General features: G+C 44.9%; 1 protein-coding gene across 3 annotated transcripts in view; it reads left to right on the forward strand.

The window, feature by feature from the left end:
- LOC132777489 (polyamine-transporting ATPase 13A3-like) overlaps positions 1-20,513 on the forward strand; it is a 91,493-nt gene that overhangs the window by 799 nt on the left and 70,181 nt on the right. The window contains exon 1 of one of the 3 annotated variants that reach the window (XM_067469655.1): positions 3,490-3,675. The exons of 1 other annotated variant lie outside the window; for it this stretch is intronic. The gene's annotated coding sequence lies outside the window, so the exon portion shown is untranslated. Of the gene's footprint in view, positions 1-3,489; positions 3,676-5,768; positions 6,123-20,513 lie in introns of those variants that run through there. One more of the 3 variants, XM_067469656.1, reaches the window with a different exon arrangement.

A 20,513-nucleotide genomic window follows, 5' to 3' on the forward strand; every position in this document is an offset into this window, starting at 1 on the left:
TTGGTCATGGGAGAACTGTGCAAAGTTTGGTTCAATTCCATCATTGGTGGGGTTCAGAATATTCTTTGATTGTAGGTGAACTATAAATCCCAGTAACTACAACTCCCAAATGTCCAGATTCTATTTTCCCCAAACTCCACCACATTTCACATTTGGGCATATTGAGTGTTCGTGTAGAGTCTGGTCCAGATCCATCCTTGTTTGAGTCCACAGTGATCTCTGGATGTAGGTGAACTACAAAACCAAAGGACACTGCCCACCAAACCGTTCCAGTACTTTCTGTTGGTCATGGGAGAACTGTTTGCCAAGTTTGGTTCAATTCCATTGTTGGTGGGGTTCACAATGTTCTTTGATTGTAGGTGAACTATAAATCCCAGCAACTGCAACTCCCAAATGGCAAAAACAATGTTTTTTTTGTGAAGGACATACATTGAGTTGTTATGTGTCTTGTGTCCAAATTTGGTGTCAATTCATCCAGTGGTTTTTGAGTTCTGTTAATCCCACAAATGAACATTACATTTTTATTTATATAGATTTATTATTTTTATGACATTTATATGCCGCCCTTCTCACCCCAACGGGGACTCAGAGCGGCTTACAAATTATACGTACATACAATATATTATATTATTAGCATAGCACAACATTGGTATTATATATTACTATATTGTACTATACCACTATAGTGTAATATTAATAGTAATAGTACATGTAATATAAAATATATAATTATTATATCATATTATTATTAGTATTATATTGTATTACATTATAACATTATTATCAATATTGCATGTGTATACAATATATTATATAATAATAATAATAATAATAATAACAGCTATTTATTTATTTATTTATTTATTTGATGCATTTATTAACCGCCATTCTCAGCCCATTAGGGCGACTCATGGCGGTGTACAATACACATAAAAGACAATTTACAAAAAGGCCAATTGCAACAACATATAAACTATACAACAATTACAGACTACACTAAAAATCCGCTTCGTCTCATAGTGGAATCATAACCAGTCTCATATTCCTTGTTCCATTCCAGTCATCTTTACCACATTGTTATAGCACTTAATTAAATGCCTTCTCGAACAGCCATGTCTTAAGGCTTTTTTGGAAGGACATGAGGGAGGGCGCCTGTCTGATGTCTGCAGGGAGAGTGTTCCATAGCCGGGGGGCCACCACCGAGAAGGCCCTCTCCCTCGTCCCCGCCAGACGTGCCTGTGAGGCAGGCGGGATCGAGAGAAGGGCCTCCCCAGACGATCTCAAGGTCCTCGTGGGCTCGTAGGCCAAGATGCGGTCCGAAAGGTATTTTGGGCCGGAACCGTTTAGGGCTTTGTAGGCCAAAACCAGCACCTTGAATTGGGTCCGGTAGCAAATCGGCAGCCAATGGAGCTGGGACAGCAAGGGCGTTGTGTGCTCCCTGCCACCCGCTCCAGTTAGTAACATGGCTGCCGCGCGCTGAACCAGCTGAAGCTTCCGGGCCGTCTTCAAGGGCAGCCCCACGTAGAGAGCGTTGCAGTAGTCGAGGCGGGATGTGACCAGAGCGTGTACCACCGTGGCCAAGTCAGACTTCCCGAGGTACTTTATGTTCATACCCCACCACCATCTCCTAGGGCGGCTTACAAAGTGGCAAGCCCAAAAATACAAAGTAAAACATACACAATAAAATAAAATGAAACAGATCACAATCAATAACAGCATCATCAAAAAAATAGTTACAAACACAGGTACACATTTTATTTACTTCTTTATTTGACTTGTATACCGCTACTCCCAATTTGGCTCGGAGCGGTTTACAACAGTAGATTAAAACAATACAATTAACTTTAAAATACAATAAAACAAGAACAGACATATTCCCGAGTTATTCACCCATCGAAAACTTGCCGGAAGAGAAAGATTTTACAGGCTTTCTGAAAAGCAAGTCGGTCTCAGATAGATCTGGTTTCAGCTGGCAAGGCATTCCATAAATAAGGGACCACAATCGAGAAGGCTCTCTGCCTAGTAGTGGACAGATGATAAGTCCGGATGTTTATTTATTTTATTTATTTTACAGCTTTTATATTCCACCCTTCTCATCCCGCAGGGGACTCAGGACGGATTATAGTGTACACATATATGGCAAACATTCAATGCCAATTTTGACATACAAACATATGCAGACATACACAGAGGCTATTTAACTTTTTCTGGCCGCCAGGGGAGCTGTCGCTTTCATCGTCCATCTGCGACGCTGATGAAGCACTTCCGCATTCCCCGCATGCTTCCCCGCTGGAATGCTTTGCTGGAGTCTTTTTTATGGCCTCATAAATCAGTTAATTTAGCCTCCCCACACTTTAAGGTGGTACCTAAATTTCCTACTTGACAGATGCAACTGTCTTTCGGGTTGCAAAGGTCGACAACAGGCTACACACAATTGGTTGGAAACCCACTCCAACCTGGCCTGGCTTCAGACTCATGACCTTTTGGTCAGAGTGATCTTAATGCAGCTGACACTCAGCCAGCTGCGCCACAATCCCGGTGCCTGTTGGGGACTTCAAGCAAATTTTGGTATAAAATGGTATAACAGCTGAAAGATTAGGTGCTGAATGTGGAGGGATCAGGCAAGGTGCAGACGTTCCCAGATAGGGCCCAGGGAAAATGCAAAATACAATTCCATTCATTATGGAACACAGCTGGGAGGATAACATCCATAGGTATGTACAGTCACTGAATTACAAGTGGGAAGGCCAATGAATCAATGATCAACTCTCTTGTGAACTGCCTACTCAAATGCACAGCGGAACAACCAGGTTTTTCACACCTTACAGAAAATGGAAAGGGTAGGCGCCCATCTGATCTCTTTTGGTAGCGAGTTCCAAAGCCGGGGGGCTACCACTGAGAAGGCCCTCTCTCTCGTTCCCACAGCCTTGCTTGAGATGGTATTAGTAAACACAAAATGGAAATGTCTTCTGCTCCCTTCTGTCTTCATTCTGGCCAGAGCAGCAGTGCACACCTTAATTTTGACCAGGTCATTTAGCCCAAAAAAGGGAAGCAATAGACAGTAAACAAAGGTACCTTTTTGTCAGTGGAAGTAAATCCATCAAAAAGATTTAAAACACTGCACAGCACCCCTGGTTCATTCTTAAAAGCTTCATTTTTTAAAGACCTACCTTTCCTTAACATGGTAGAATGAATGCAGTTTGAAACCACGTTAACTGCAACGGCTCAATGCTGAGGAATCCTGGGATTTGTAGCGTTATCAGGTCTGTCGCCTTCTCTGCCAAAGAGGGCTGGTGTCTCATCAAACTGCAACTCCCAGGATGCGGTAGCCTTGAGCTGTGGCGGTTCAAGAGGTGTCAAGCTGCATTCATTGTAGAGCGGAGAAGCGACCAAAGTGACTCCTACTTTTTTGGGAGTTGCAAACAGAAGGTGTGGAAATGCGGACTTGGGACCCGCCGGCCTCTAGAGGAGTTTGACAGAGCAAGGGGAGGTCATTTGTCCAAGATTTGCCCCGGCAAAAGGGAGCAAAGAGCAGGGATGGGTGTCATGCGGCCTCCCAAGTGTTCCTGGATTGTCTCTCCCATCAGCCCCGTGGCCAGGAGTAAGGGATGCTGGGAGTTTCAGGAAATCTTCAGAGTTCACACCTGGATCAAGAGGGGCATGTGAGGCTCTCAGGTAAGTTCTTTACTCAGAGATTTAGGAGACCTGAGATGTGTATGGAAGGCATTCAAGGGGCAATTATAGAAAGGAAAAGCGGGGAAATCCCTGGGCCAGACGGGTTGTTGGCATTCTATTATAAAGAATTTAAGGAGGACCTTGACTTCACTGTTGCAAAAGAGATTCAACTCTACCTTGAAAGGAAAGAAACCACCAAAGACATGGGAGTCAGTGACTATAACACAGTGACTATATCAATGTCGTATTGAAAAATAGCTCTAAAACCTTTCCATCGCAACTCAGGATAGATTCACCTTGCTCAGAACAACACCACACACCAAGGCTGTAGGTTTTGTAGTTTATTGAAGAAAAAGCAAAATCACAAACATAGAAATAAGGTTGCAAAAGTTCAAAACAGAGTCTTAAATGCAAAGGCAGAGTTTCCAAGGTCCAGAGGCAAATAACATGAAGTACAATCCACAAGCATTGGTCAAACAAGAATCCATGGCAGCAAGCCAATGGAATTTTGGCCTGCATCAATAGGAGCATAGTGCCTAGATCTAGGGAAGTCATGCTACCCCTCTGTTCTGCTTTGGTTAGACCACGTTACCTGGAATATTGTGTCCAATTCTGGGCACCACAATTCAAGAGAGATATTGACAAGCTGGAATGTGTCCAGAGGAGGGCAACTAAAATGATCAAGGGTCTGGAGAACAAGCCCTATGAGGAGCGGCTTAGGGAACTGGGCATGTTTAGCCTGAAGAAGAGAAGGCTGAGAGGAGATAGCCTTCTATAAATTTATACATAGCCATGTATAAATATGTGAGAGGAAGCCACAGGGAGGAAGGAGCAAGCTTGTTTTCTGCTTTCCTGGAGACAAGGATGCGAAACAATGGCTTCAAACCACAAGAAAGGAGATTCCATCTGAACATGAGGAAGAGCTTCCTGACTGTGAGAGCCGTTCAGCAGTGGAACTGTCTGCCCCGAAGTGTGGTGGAGGCTCCTTCTTTGGAGGCTTCTAAACAGAGACCGGATAACCATCTGTCAGGGGTTATTTGAATGCAATATTCCTGCTTCTTGGCAGAATGGGGTTGGACTGGATGGCCCATGAGGTCTCTTCCAATTCTTTGATTCTATGATTCTATGACAAAGTCCCCAGAAACCAAGATCAAAACCAAAGTCCCAAAGAGCCGAAAGCTTTCCCCAAAAGTCAAGGCAATTCCAGAGAAGTTAACAGGGTGTAAGCAAAGTTGCACTGACAAAGGGTTGACTTCAATGAGATTGTTAAATATGCTTTCCTAGCATGAAAGCATTACGTTGACCTCGAACTTCCCGTTTGTTAGCAAGCTGAGCATATTGGCTTACCCTTAATTGCAAACGGTCCTCCCTAACCAAATCCCCATCACCTTCAAGGCCGAATAACCCATTATCCTGGGAGTGGCCAACCTGGGAATTGACAGGTACTGAGTTCACAGATGAAGCGGTCGACTCCTCCGCCTGCAGCTGTGAAGTTTCATCCAAATCATGACCATCTTCTAAAACAACATTCCTTTCCCTGGGAAACTGAAACGGCGCCTCGTCTTCAGTATCAACATTGTCTTCTTCAACAACAGGGACATGTTCAGAAATCTGTAGCCCATCATCCTCCTCATCCTGAGGAAACTCAGGCTCAGAAAGCCACAACACTGTTTTGGTCAAAGTAATTAATGGTATCCTTCAAGAATTTTTCCATGAAGATCAATGTTGTGGTTTTTTTTTTACCCAAATGACAATCACAAAATAATACGAGATACACAGTGGACAATATTGGATATTTGGAAAAACAACAAGTGGCTTTGATTTTCTTAGGTATGGAGAAGACCTGCAATAAATTCAATAAATACAGAGTGCTAGGATTGGTTTGAAGCAGGACTTGACAAAACAAACCACAAGTTTTTGTCCTGAGTTGTTCAACATCTTGGTGGATGACCTGGATGATGAAATTCCTTATCAGATTTGCAATGACCTCAAATCAGGAGGGGTAATGAATGCCACAGAGGACAGGACAGGGAATCAGGATGACCTCAGAAGGCTGGGGATCTGAGCCAAAACAAACATTATGAATTTCAACAGGGATCAATCAAAGGTACCACGTTCGAGCCGGGAAAGGTAAGAGGCACAAATAAAGTCTCGGAAGCAAGAAAGGAAGTTCCACTTCAAGGGAGTAAGAAAAGCGATAAGGATCAAAGGGTCTTATGTGGACCACCAGTTGGCAAAGCGAAAACACCAGTGCGATTCTAGGCTTCATCAGAAGGAACAGTGTCCATTTGGAAAGAAAAAGGGTCTTCTGCTTTGGCCAGACCTCACCTGAAGGAATTCTGGTCAAGAAGGACATGGTCAGAAGTTTGGAAGATGGTCAGAAGTTTGGAAACTCCCAAGGCCTGTGAGGAATGACCTGGATATTTGATTAGTCTGGAGAAGAGAAGGTTGGTAAAGCCTCCTTTCAATATCTGAAGGTCTTCTGACATGTGGAAGGTTGTTTTCCGTGGCTCCAAAGATGAGAACGTCTACCAGAGAGTCTACCTGAACATTAGGAAGAACTTATCAATTGTCAAAGGCTTTCATGGCCAGAATCACTGGGTTGTTGCAAATTTTTCAGGCTGAATGGCCATGTCCTAGAAATATTCTCTTCTGACGTTTCGCCTGCATCTCTGAGAATGCCTGCCACAGATGCAGGCGAAACGTCAGGAGGGAATGCTTCTAGAACATGGCCATACATCCCGAAAAACCTACAACAACCTAACTAGATCCGGGGAAGTCATGTTACCCCTTTATTCTGCTTTGGTTAGACCACACTTGGAATATTGTACTTTAATTTGCTCCTTTATTTCATCGTTCCCTTTCCTAAAGCAATCAGGACATCTTGAGTTGTTGCAAGTTTTTCATGATTCTCTCCTTTCTGCTTTCTCCGCCATCACGAAAACTTACTTATAAATACAATAATTAAAATGACAAACAATTTTAACAAATGTAAACTTATTAGTATTTCAATGAGGAATGTGGACCTGCTTTTTTGACTGATGAGGTAGGATTGTTGTTGTTGTTGTTGTTGTTGTTGTTGTTGTGTGCTTTCAAGTCATTTCAGACTTAGGTTGACCCTGAACGAGGTCCAGGTAAATGACATTGGAGGGCCGTATCTGGCCCCCGGGAGGTTTGAGGACCTCTGTTCTAACTTATAGATTGCAAGATATGTTCAACAGCAGAATTGACTGGCCTTGGAAGCAGCAGGCTTAGTCTTCTTTGCAGGACTTCAAGCAAAGGTTGGGTGGCCTTTTTGGGAGCAGATGGAGGTTGGACTCGCTGGTCTTTTTTAGCTCCATGCTTCTCACGCTTGTTGTAATCCTCTTGGGGTTTATAATACTCTTCCGGAAAGGCTTGGGGAATGTTTAATCTGATGCGGAACATGACACCTCTGGCTCTGGGTCATTACTTACCTACTTACTTACTTAGGCGATCCCTCTCTTTCCGAGGATGATTGTCTTCCAATATTCTTGTGGGTCGTATGTGGCTGTGGAGCCCTATTCTTGCTCTGCATCTTCTTCCGCAGAGAGGACATTGGTTTCCAGGTGGAAGGCGGTCTCAGTCGGGGTTGGCTTGACGCGCCTTCCTCTTGGCACGCTTCTCCCTTTCACCCTCCATTCGTGCCTCCTCAAATTCTGCAGCACTGCTGGCCACAGCTGACCTCCAGCTGGAGCTCTCAAGGGCCAGGGCTTCCCAGTTCTCAGTGTCTATGCCAGAGTTTTCAAGGTTGGCTTTGAGCCCATCTTTCAATCTCTTTTCCTGTCCTCCAACATTCCATTTTCCGTTCTTGAGTTTGGAGATGAGCAACTGCTTTGGGAGACGGTGGTCGGGCATCCGGACAACGTGGCCGGTCCAGCTGAGTTGGTGGCGGAGGACCATCACTTCAGTGCTGGTGGTCTTTGCTTCTTCCAGCACGCTGACGTTTGTCCGCTTGTCTTCTGGGTCATAAATTGTGCATGGGGTCACAGCGCGATCCTGCAAACGTTATTTTAGTCTGTGTGGTGTCCGAGGTAAGGGACGTAATATTCCGCGCTGGTCCAGCCTCTTGCAGTCTTGCGTTCAGGTGTAGAGGCCTCAATTTAGGAAGGATATTGAGAAGTTAGAACAGGCATGGGCAAACTTGGGCCCTCCAGGTGTTTTGGACTTCAACTCCCACAATTCCTAACAGCCTATCGGCTGTTAGGAATTGTGGGAGTTGAAGTCCAAAACACCTGGAGGGCCCAAGTTTGCCCATGTCTGATCTACACTATAGTTAATGCAGCTACCTGCAGTTGGGATGCTTTTGTTGACAGTCCTGCGTTGAGTAGAATGGGGTTGGACTTGATGGCCTATCATATTATGGAAGTATGGTTGTGCATGTAGTGCTACTGCTCCTTGGAGACTGCGGTTGTGCTTTCCACATTTGTTTGCACATGGACTTGCACAATCGTGAATACACCACATGTTTCTGCACGTGTAACGTTCCATTCCGTCTCCTTGGTGTAAGATCTTTGCAGTTTGGTGCAATTTACCTGGCATCAGGAGTGAGAAGATCTCTCTCACCTGGTCGGCTGGCATGTATTTATTTATTTTATTTATTTATTTACAGTATTTGTATACCGCTCTTCTCACCCCGAGGGGGACTCCAAGCGGTTTACATATAAGTATTGGCAAAATTCATTGCCAGTACAAACAATTACACTTCTACACTACAATTAGACATAAATCAAGTTAAAAACAATACATCCACAAGCAATAAAACAATCATTAAAACAGTCTCGTCCGTCGAATCGCCGTTCCAGTCATTTTCCTCCTGAAATGCTTCATTCATTTGCTTCTACTGCCCGAAAGCCTGGTCCCAAAACCATGATTTTAATTTTTTTCTAAAAGCCAGGAGGGAGGGAGTGGGTCTTACCTCATTTGGGAGTGTGTTCCATAGGCGGGGGGCCACAAATGAGAAGGCCCTGCCAGACACATATGTGCTGTTGATGGGAGCGAGAGCAGGGCCTCCCCGGATGATCTTAGACTCTGAAGTGGGACATAGGGGTGGATGCTTTCGGACAAGTAAGCTGGGCCAGAACCGTATATTTATTATTATTTATTTATTTAGAAGTTTTGTATACCGGTCTTCTCATCTCAAACGAGGGACTCAGACCGGTTCACACATGTGTTCAAATACAATAATATACAAAAACAACACAGTGCATCATCATTACAGATTAAAAATATAAGTACAATAAAAACATCATCATCACATTACCCAAGCCAAGTCATCAATACAGTCACAGCCACAGTTCATCATCCTCCTTCCATATGGACGAAAGTTATAGACTCAGTCCTCAAATGCCACATTCCAAATGCCACATTATTAGTTTCCTGAAGGTCAGGAGGGAGGGAGCAGATCTAATCTCTAGTGGGAGGGAGTTCCAAAGCCGAGGAGCCACCACCGAGAAGGCCCTGTCTCTCGCCCCCACCAAACGCGATTGCAAAGGTGGTAGGACCGAGAGCAGGGACCATCCGGAAGATCTTAATAACCTTGATGGTTCATAGGGGAGAATCCGTTCGGATAGGTAAACTGGGCCAGAGTCGTTTAGGGCTTTATAGGTCAAGACCAGCACTTTGAATTGTGCACGGAAGCCAATCGGCAGCCAGTGAAGCTGGCGTAACAGAGGGGTCGTATGATCTCTGTACCCCGCTCCTGTTAGCAATCTGGCTGCTGCTTGTTGGACTAATTGAAGCTTCTGGGCAGTCTTCAGAGGCAACCCCACGTAGAGAGCGTTGCAGTAGTCTAGACAGGATGTAACCAGAGCGTGGACCACCGTGGCCAAGGTATAGAGCTTTATAGGTCAAAACCGGCACTTTGAATTGGGCTCGGAGATGGACCAGCAGCCCGTGGAGCTGGCATAGCATGTATTTACACATGCACACTCACCATTTTAACTAGTTCTTTGCAAGCAGTTCCCAAAGGCTGGATAGCATCCTTCCTCTGGAAAGCACCTCAAGAGAGGCGCTCCTCCCTGCCTCGCTCCTTCTCTTCAGGTCTGGGCAAAGGAGAGGAGATAACGAGGCACGGGCGTAATGACTGGGCTGGGTCCCCACCAACGGATTCCGCTCCCCGAGGAGAAGCAGGTAGGAGCAGCTCACCTAGCCAAACCACACCTGGAGGAACCCTTTTGTGTTGGGCTGTGCTGTTCTGAGGATGCCCGGGGATGTGGGTTTTTCTGCCACACTTTTCAGAGGCTGGCGCATTTAGGGACTTTCTCTCCCCAGCTTTCGTAAATTGGCTTGTTTCCAGCCTGCCAGAACATTCCAGGTACAAGGTGATGAGGGGATACTAGCAGTCCCCAATGTACAAATGATTCCTAAGTTAAGAATGGGACTGAGATTACAGGAAGTGAGATGAATATTTCCCTTGGAAGGAAGGAAGGAAAATCCACTCCTGGAAGAGGTAGCTCTTTCTCTTTCTCTCTCTCACCCGCACATGCAAACGCACACACTGTTGCAGCTCAGGATAGATTCACCTTGCCCGCCTGCATCTATGGCAAGTATCCTCAGAGGTAGTGAGGTCCTCACTACCTCTGAGGATGCTTGCCATAGATGCAGGCGAAACATCAGGAGAAAAATGCCTCTAGAACAGGCATGGGGAACCTTCGGCCCTCCAGGTGTGGTGGACTTCAACTCCCACAATTCCTTGAGGCTCGGCATTTGCCCCAAAGGCTTACCTTGGCCCAAGGAATTGTGGGAGTTGAAGTCCACCACACCTGGAGGGCCGAAGGTTCCTGACCCCTGCTCTAGAACATGGCCCGGAAAAACCTACAACAACCCAAACCTATGGAATCTCTCTTGTTTGTAACATGGGGACTTCCTCTATTGGAACCATAGGCTGTGCCCCGTATGGGGAACAGACCGTGCAAATGGATCGTTGTCGTCATCGTTGTCCCTTAGCCCTTCCCTGGGGAGGAATGACAACCTCCCCATCCCAAGCTGAAGCAGGTACCCCCCCGAGAGAGGGAACTGGGTTCGTGGAGTTCCTCCCTCTCTTTCAGCTGCAGAGTAACGGCTTTTCCTCCGGGGCAGAGATTTGGGCGGTTAGCTCGGCTTGGGAGGCAGGAGCCTTTCTTGCCTTTCCATGCTGATGCCAGGACACCTGGGTTTGGCTGGGGTTGGTCCCTTCCGTGGGGGAAGAAGGCAAGGTGGATGGCGGAGAGACAGGTGGGGCCTAGCAGGTCGGGGCAGGAGGAGTGGGAAGCTGCAATGCGGGGCTTTTGGGCTCCTAGAGAGCTTTTCTGGTGTGTGTTTCTGATGGGACGTTGGCCTTTTTTGGATCACAGCTACCAGATTCTGGGAGTTGTAAGGAAGCTTGAGCAACCTAAATAAAGAAGGAGAGAAGTAACTAGTGGGATTCGCCAAGATTCGGTCTTGGGTTCCAGTGCTACCCAACACCTTTATCAGTGACTTGGGGGACATGAGAGAAGCCTCCTCACAGGATTGCAAGACATCTGGGCATCCCCTGAGCAATGTCTTCGTAGATGGCTGATTCTCTCACTCCAGAAGCGACCAGAAGCAAATTGCAGCATGCAAGCAAGCAAGCAAAACAACCAACGGACCTTTTCAGGACCAACCATGACAATAATCTCAATCTACAAAGTGGAATAATCCACGACATGCGAGTGTGGAGAAGAGCCAACCACTGACCACCTGCTGCAATGCAACCTGAGCCCTGCCACATGCACAATGGAGGACCTTCTTGCGGCAACACCAGAGGCACTCCAAGGGGACAGAGACTGGTCAAAAGGACATTTAATCAGCTACCAAGCTTGCAAACTCTGTGTTTTGTCTGTCTGTTTGTTTGTTTTTGTTAAAAATGTAATACAAATGCCTGGTTGCTGATGACACGATAAATAAATATCGATGACTTGGATGATGGAATAAAGGGGCATACTTTTTAAAAAATTGACAATCTGGAATGTGTCCAGAGGAGGGCGACTGAAATGATCAAGGGTCTGGAGAACAAGCCCTATGAGGAGCGGCTTCAAGAGCTGGGCAGATGAGCAGAGCTTCCATTTTCTGGTCCCAATTCAAGGTGCAGGTACTCACCTACAAAGCCCTAAATGGTTTGGGACCTGCCTACCTGTGTGACCGCATCTCCATATATGAACCCACACGATCCCTCCGATCATCTGGAGAGGCCCTGCTCACGATCCCACCTGCGTCGCAAGCGCGATTGGTGGGGATGAGGGACAGGGCCTTCTCCGTGGTGGCCCCCTGACTCTGGAACTCTCTCCCCAAGGACATCAGACAAGCCCCAACGTTGGCAGTCTTTAGGAAGAGCTTGAAGATGTGGTTGTTCCAGTGTGCCTTCCCAGAATAGGAAACTCCTAGCATCATTCCCAAACGCACTTTACCAGAGATTTAAGATTGTCTGCATACTGCACCTATCTCCAAAAACCTATCCATTTCACCTGTCTTGTCCAGCATTTTTAATTTTTTTTAATCATTACATTTGGCCCGGCCTTAGTTTTAAATGCATCGTGGTGTTGTTGTCTAATGTTTATTGCTATTGTTTCAATGTTTATTGCTTGTTTTTTTGAGTTTTATTTATTGTTGTATTTGTTATGCTGTTGTTTTATTGATGTGTTGGGCCTCGGCCTCTTGTAAGCCGCACCGAGTCCTTCGGGAGATGTTAGCGGGGTATAAATAAAGGTTTATTATTATTATTTATTATTACGGAGATGAGCAGAGCTTCCAGAAGCCGGGAATGAAAGGAGAAGCCTTTGCCTTTGTATTTCTCTTTCATTGTATGTCACTGCAACAAGCGTTGAATGTTTTCCTGTGTCTGTTTCTATACGTAATCTGCTCTGCGTCCTCTCGAGGAGAAGGGCAAAATATAAGTAAAGTGTTCAAAATTACTGGTCTGGATTTTATGTCCCTTGCGGCCTCTTCCGGCTGAGGGATTCTGGGCTTCTGTTGTTAATAATAACAATAATAGAGTAAAATAATACATGTAATAATAACAACAACGATAAAGTAAAATCTATATAAATAAAAATGTAATGTTCGTTTGTGGGATTAACAAAACTCAAAAACCACTGGACAAATTGACAACAAATTTGGACACAAGACGCGTAACAACCCAATGTATGTCCTTCACTCAAAAAAAAATTATTTTGTCATTTAGGAGTTGTAGTTGCTGGGATTTATAGTTCACCTACAATCCAAGAGCATTCTGAACCCCACCAACGATGGAATTGAACCAAACTTGGCACAGAGTTCTCCCATAACCAACAGAAAATACTGGAAGGGTTTGGTGGGCAGTGTCCTTTGGTTTTGGAGTTGTAGTTCACCTACATCCAGAGATGACTGTGGACTCAAAAAATGATGGATCTGGACCAAACTCTACACGAATACTCAATATGCCCAAATGTGAACACTGGGGGAGTTTGGGGAAAATAGAATCTTGACATTTGGGAGTTGTAGTTGCTGGGATTTATAGTTCACCTACAATCACAGAGCATTCTGAACCTCACCAACGATGGAATTGAAGCAAACGTGGCACACAGAACTCCCATGACCAACAGAAAATACTGGCAGAGTTTGGTGGGCAGTGTCCTTTGGTTTTGGAGTTGTAGTTCACCTACATCCAGAGATCACTGTGGACTCAAACAATGATGGATCTGGACCAAACTCTACACGAATACTCAAGATGCCCAAATGTGAACACTGGTGGAGTTTGGGGAAAATAGAATCTTGACATTTGGGAGTTGTAGTTGCTGGGATTTATAGTTCACCTACAATCACAGAGCATTCCGAACCCCACCAACGATAGAATCCTACACAGAACCTCCATGTGGGCAACAGCAATGCGTGGCAGGGGACGGTTAGTGTAATATAATAATAGAGTAAAATGATAAATGTAATAATAATAATAATTAGAGCAAAATAATACATGTAATAAAAATAATAACAACAGAGTAAAATAATAAATAACCTTGACCCAAGTATAATCCTATAAAAAGGGCTGAAAAACTAGGCTTATACTCGCGTTTATACAGTATATACTGTAATCTGCTCTTCGTCCTCTCGAGGAGAAGGGCAAAATATAAATAAAGTGTTCAAAATTACTGGTCTGGATTTTATGTCCCTTGAGGCCTCTTCCGGCTTTGGGATTCTGGGCTTCTGTTGTGACTAGTGCGTGAGGAGGGAGGCCAAGGGTGGGGCCGGCACCTGGCACTTTCCCGGTGCTGTCCTCCCCCCATTTGTCCTTTGGGGCACATACCTTTTCCCCACAAGACCAGGAAGTTTGGGGTTTGTTTGCCCAACCAACCAACCAAGTGTGGGTTTAAAAACTTGCTTATCTGGAAATATCTCTGTTAAATCTCCCTTCTGTTTGCAGCTCCCCCTGTGACCGCAAAACGTGGTGTGCGCGCATGGCATCCTTTCTTTGGTAGTCACCTGTTTAGGAAGGGAGCGTGGAAGGTGGCAGGTGGAGGCCGGGAGGGAGGGGGACCCTGGTCAGGACCCCATGGTTAGGATCTGCCATGCTTTTTGCATTCGTGCTCATCATAGAATCCTAGAATCAAAGAGTTGGAAGAGACCTCCTGGGCCACCCAGTCCAACCCCATTCTGCCAAGAAGCAGGAATATTGCATTCAGATCACCCCTGACAGATGGCCATCCAGGCTCAGTTTAATAGCTTCCAAAGAAGGAGCCTCCACCACACTCCGGGGCAGAGAGTTCCACTGCTGAACGGCTCTCACAGTCAGGAAGTTATAGAATCATAGAATCAAAGAGTTGGAAGAGACCTCCTGGGCCATCCAGTCCAACCCCATTCTGCCAAGAAGCAAGAATATTGCATTCAAATCACCTCTGACAGATGGCCATCCAGCCTCTGTTTAAAAGCTTCCAAAGAAGGAGCTTCCACCACACTCCGGGGCAGAGAGTTCCACTGCTGAACGGCTCTCACAGTCAGGAAGTTATAGAATCATAGAATCAAAGAGTTGGAAGAGACCTCCTGGGCCATCATCCAGTCCAACCCCATTCTGCCAAGAAGCAGGAATATTGCATTCAGATCACCCCTGACAGATGGCCATCCAGCCTCTGTTTAGAAGCTTCCAAAGAAGGAGCCTCCACCACACTCCGGGGCAGAGAGTTCCACTGCTGAACGGCTCTCACAGTCAGGAAGTTCTTCCTCATATTCAGATGGAATCTCATTTCTAAGCCAAAGAGCTGGTATTCTCCATAAACAACTCCCACAATGTCTACTTTGAATTGGGTTATCTGAGTCCACATTGCTCATCTCCATTTAGAATCTTACAGTAGGAAGAGACCTCCTGGGCCATCATCCAGTCCAACCCCATTCTGCCAAGAAGCAGGAATATTGCATTCAAAGCACCCCTGACAGATGGCCATCCAGCCTCTGTTGAAAAGCTTCCAAAGAAGGAGCCTCCACCACACTCCGGGGCAGAGAGTTCCACTGCTGAACAGCTCTCACAGTCAAGAAGTTCAGGAACATGGCTGTACGACCCGGAAAACTCACAACAACCCAGTGATTCCGTGCATGAAAGCCTTCGACAATACAAATTCTGGAAGCTGTTCTTTCAGGGTTGAACTAGATGGAGTTCCATCTCTCACCCCTAGATAGTCAACCTAGGAATATTGTTGTTGTATTGTCGAAGGCTTTCATGGCTGGAATCACTAGGTTCTTGTGGTTTTTTCGGGCTATAGAGCCATGTTCTAGAGACATTTCTCCTGACGTTTCGCCTGCATCTATGGCAAGCATCCTCAGAAGTAGTGAGGTCTGTTGGAATTAGGACAAAGGGTTTATATATCTGTGGAATGGCTGGGGTGGGGCAAGGAGCTCTTCTCTGCTGGAGCTAGGTATGAATGTTTCAACTAACCACCTTCATTAGCATTTGAAGGCCTGGCTGAGCCTGGGAAAATCCTCTGTTGAGAGGTGTTAAGATGTGCCTGGTTGTTTCCTCTCTGCTGTTTTGCTGTTGATTTTTTTGAGTTTTTTAATACTGGTAGCCAGATTTTGTTCATTTTCATGGTCTCTTCCTTTCTGTTGAAATTGTCCACATGCTTGTGGATTTCAATGGCTTCTCTGTGTAGTCTGGCATGGTGGTTGTTGGTGTGGTCCAGCATTTCTGTGTTCTCCAATAATAATCTGCTGTGTCCAGGCTGGTTCATCAGGTGCTCTGCTATGGCTGACTTCTCTGGTTGAAGTAGTCTGCAGTGCCTTTCATGTTCCTTGATTCGTGTTTGGGCAATGCTGCTGTGTTTGGGGGTCCCTATATAGACTTATCCACAGCTGCATGGGATACAATGGTAGACTCCTGCAGAGGTGAGAAACTGGCTGTTATTGTTGTTGTTGTTGTTGTTGTCGTCCTTTTCAATCCTGAGGCCTTTGGAGCAAGAGGGCAGCTCCTTCCTGGTCCCAGTCCTGGAGCTTGCCTTCTTCTCTGGACTGCAGAAATGAATGGTTTCATTTATTTAGTGATGTTTGGGGCATTTATATGCTGACCTATAACTGAGGCCTCGGGGCAGAGCATAAGGGAGCCTTTTTTCAAAAAGGCAGGAGCACAGAAATTAGGTCAGGGCCTGTCTGCCATCGCCTCCTTCTCCCTCTGAGTGTGTGTGTGTGTATCCATCCATACACACACACACACACACACACACACACACACACATACATATAGATATACATAAAATATACATTATCCTTGGTTTTGAGAACAAGTGATGCCCGTAGTGTTCTCTCTGATGCAAGAAGTACAAGGGATTTGACACAAATTGCATCGAAGAAAAAGCAAAGTTTTATGCACCAAATAACCCTCTTTTTAACAAATGGAATATACTGTTTTCTGTCCTGAAAGCTCATTTCTGGCATAGAATAATAATAATAATAATAAGAAGAAGAAGAAGAAGAAGAAGAAGAAGAAGAAGATAACAACAATAACATTTCTGGACACCACAATTGAAGAGAGATATTGACAAGCTGGAATGTGTCCAGAGGAAGAGGGCGACTCAAATGATCAAGGGTCTGGAGAACAAGCCCTATGAGGAGCGGCTTAAGGAGCTGGGCATGTTTAGCCTGAAGAAGAGAAGGCTGAGAGGAGATATGATGAGAGCCATGTATAAATATGTGAGAGGAAGCCACAGGGAGGAGGAGGGAGCAAGATTCCTTTCTGCTTCCCTGGAGACTAGGACGCAATGGAACCATGGCTTCAAACTACAAGAGAGGAGATTCCATCTGAACATGAGGAAGAACTTCCTGACTATGAGAGCTGTTCAGCAGTGGAACTCTCTGCCCCGGAGTGTGGTGGAGGCTCCTTCTTTGGAAGCTTTGAAACAGAGGCTGGATGGCCATCTGTCAGGGGTGATTTGAATGCAGTATTCCTGCTTCTTGGCAGAATGGGGTTGGACTGGATGGCCCAGGAGGTCTCTTCCAATTCTTTGATTCTATGATTTTATCACTAACACTTAACTTAGGCAATCCCTCGTAGCCCAAGGATGATGGTCCTCCAAGAGTAGCGTCTTGGCGGTGGGTCCGTAGGTGGCTGTGGAGCCCTATTCTTGATCCTCATGTTCTCCTGCAGTGAGGACATCGGTTTCAGAAGAAGACAATCCTGGTCAGGATTGGCTTGACGTGCCTTCCTCTTGGCCAGTTTCTCCCTTTCACCCTCTTGACAGCAGAAGGTGTCACCCCAAAGGAGTTTCTTCAGAGAATGCAAGGTGTTTATGGTGATTGTGTTGATGAGAGTACTGTGCGTCATTGGGCGAGTAAGTTTAAAGATGGTGAGGTGGGAACATCTGAGTTGTGTGACAAACAAAGAGTTGGACGTCCTGTGACAGCAACCATCGAGTTTCACAAGCAAAAGGTTGACAGATTGCTTCAGGACAATCGTTGTATCACTCAGAGAGAAATTTCAAGTGTAAATGGCATTCCACAAGAACGTGTGGGTCACATTATTGTTTTGCTTGGCTATCGGAAGATCTGTGCACGATGGGAACACAGCAGAACTTCAGAGATTGGATGTCACAACCGGACGGCATCCTCCATACACTCCAGATTGAGCACCATCTGACTTCCATCTGTTCCCAATAATGAAAGAAGATCTGTGGGGACATCGTTATGCTTCTGATGAAGACCTTGAGAGAACGGTGAGATGCTGGTTGCGGAAACAGAGTGTCGACTTCTTTTGTGACGGCTTCAGAAAACTTGTTCATTGTTGGCAGGAATGTATCCAATTGTCTGGTGGTTATGTGGAAAAGTGAAGAGTGGTTGTTCATCATTGGCAGAAATGTATCCAATTGTCTGGTGGTTATGTGGAAAAGTGAAGAGTGGTTGTTCATCGTTGACAGAAATGTATCCAATGGTCTGGTGGTTATGTGGAAAAGTGAAGAGTGGTTGTTCATCATTGGCAGAAATGTATCCAATTGTCTGGTGATTATGTGGAAAAGTGAAGAGTGGTTGTTCATCGTTGGCAGGAATGTATCCAATTGTCTGGTGGTTATATGGAAAGGTGAAGAGTGCTTGTTCATCGTTGGCAGGAATGTATCCAATTGTCTGGTGGTTATGTGGAAAAGTGAAGAGTGGTTGTTCATCATTGGCAGAAATGTATCCAATTTTCTGGTGGTTATGTGGAAAAGTGAAGAGTGGTTGTTCATCGTTGACAGAAATGTATCCAATTGTCTGGTGGTTATGTGGAAAAGTGAAGAGTGGTTGTTCATCATTGGCATAAATGTATCCAGTTGTCTGGTGATTATGTGGAAAAGTGAAGAGTGGTTGTTCATCGTTGGCAGAAATGTATCTAATTGTCTGGGGGTTATGTGGAAAAGTGAAGAGTGGTTGTTCATCGTTGGCAGAAATGTATCCAATTGTCTGGTGATTATGTGGAAAAGTGAAGAGTGGTTGTTCATCGTTGGCAGGAATGTATCCAATTGTCTGGTGGTTATGTGGAAAAGTGAAGAGTCGTTGTTCATCGTTGACAGAAATGTATCCAGTTGTCTGGTGGTTATGTAGAAAAGTGAAGAGTGGTTGTTCATCGTTGGCAGGAATGTATCTAATTGTCTGGTGGTTATGTGGAAAAGTGAAGAGTGGTTGTTCATCGTTGGCAGGAATGTATCTAATTGTCTGGTGGTTATGTGGAAAAGTGAAGAGTGGTTGTTCATCATTGGCAGAAATGTATCCAATTGTCTGGTGGTTATGTGGAAAAGTGAAGAGTGGTTGTTCATCATTGGCAGAAATGTATCCAATTGTCTGGTGGTTATGTGGAAAAGTGAAGAGTGGTTGTTCATCATTGGCAGAAATGTATCCAATTGTCTGGTGGTTATGTGGAAAAGTGAAGAGTGGTTGTTCATCATTGGCAGAAATGTATCCAATTGTCTGGTGGTTATGTGGAAAAGTGAAGAGTGGTTGTTCATCATTGGCAGAAATGTATCTAATTGTCTGGTGGTTATGTGGAAAAGTGAAGAGTGGTTGTTCATCATTGGCAGAAATGTATCCAGTTGTCTGGTGATTATGTGGAAAAGTGAAGAGTGGTTGTTCATCGTTGGCAGAAATGTATCTAATTGTCTGGTGGTTATGTGGAAAAGTGAAGAGTGGTTGTTCATCGTTGACAGAAATGTATCTAATTGTCTGGTGGTTATGTGGAAAAGTGAAGAGTGGTTGTTCATCATTGGCATAAATGTATCCAGTTGTCTGGTGATTATGTGGAAAAGTGAAGAGTGGTTGTTCATCGTTGGCAGAAATGTATCTAATTGTCTGGTGGTTATGTGGAAAAGTGAAGAGTGGTTGTTCATCGTTGGCAGAAATGTATCCAATTGTCTGGTGATTATGTGGAAAAGTGAAGAGTGGTTGTTCATCGTTGGCAGGAATGTATCCAATTGTCTGGTGGTTATGTGGAAAAGTGAAGAGTCGTTGTTCATCGTTGACAGAAATGTATCCAGTTGTCTGGTGGTTATGTAGAAAAGTGAAGAGTGGTTGTTCATCGTTGGCAGGAATGTATCTAATTGTCTGGTGGTTATGTGGAAAAGTGAAGAGTGGTTGTTCATCGTTGGCAGGAATGTATCCAATTGTCTGGTGGTTATGTGGAAAAGTGAAGAGTGGTTGTTCATCGTTGGCAGAAATGTATCCAATTGTCTGGTGGTTATGTGGAAAAGTGAAGAGTGGTTGTTCATCATTGGCAGAAATGTATCCAATTGTCTGGTGGTTATGTGGAAAAGTGAAGAGTGGTTGTTCATCATTGGCAGAAATGTATCCAATTGTCTGGTGGTTATGTGGAAAAGTGAAGAGTGGTTGTTCATCATTGGCAGAAATGTATCCAATTGTCTGGTGGTTATGTGGAAAAGTGAAGAGTGGTTGTTCATCATTGGCAGAAATGTATCCAATTGTCTGGTGGTTATGTGGAAAAGTGAAGAGTGGTTGTTCATCATTGGCAGAAATGTATCCAATTTTCTGGTGGTTATGTGGAAAAGTGAAGAGTGGTTGTTCATCGTTGACAGAAATGTATCCAATTGTCTGGTGGTTATGTGGAAAAGTGAAGAGTGGTTGTTCATCATTGGCAGAAATGTATCTAATTGTCTGGTGGTTATGTGGAAAAGTGAAGAGTGGTTGTTCATCGTTGGCAGGAATGTATCTAATTGTCTGGTGGTTATGTGGAAAAGTGAAGAGTGGTTGTTCATCGTTGGCAGGAATGTATCCAATTGTCTGGTGATTATGTGGAAAAGGGAAGAGTGGTTGTTCATCGTTGGCAGAAATGTATCCAATTGTCTGGTGATTATGTGGAAAAGTGAAGAGTGGTTGTTCATCGTTGG

This window comes from Anolis sagrei, chromosome 6 (genome assembly GCF_037176765.1).
Source record: "Anolis sagrei isolate rAnoSag1 chromosome 6, rAnoSag1.mat, whole genome shotgun sequence".
In the NCBI taxonomy this organism is placed as follows: domain Eukaryota; kingdom Metazoa; phylum Chordata; class Lepidosauria; order Squamata; family Dactyloidae; genus Anolis; species Anolis sagrei.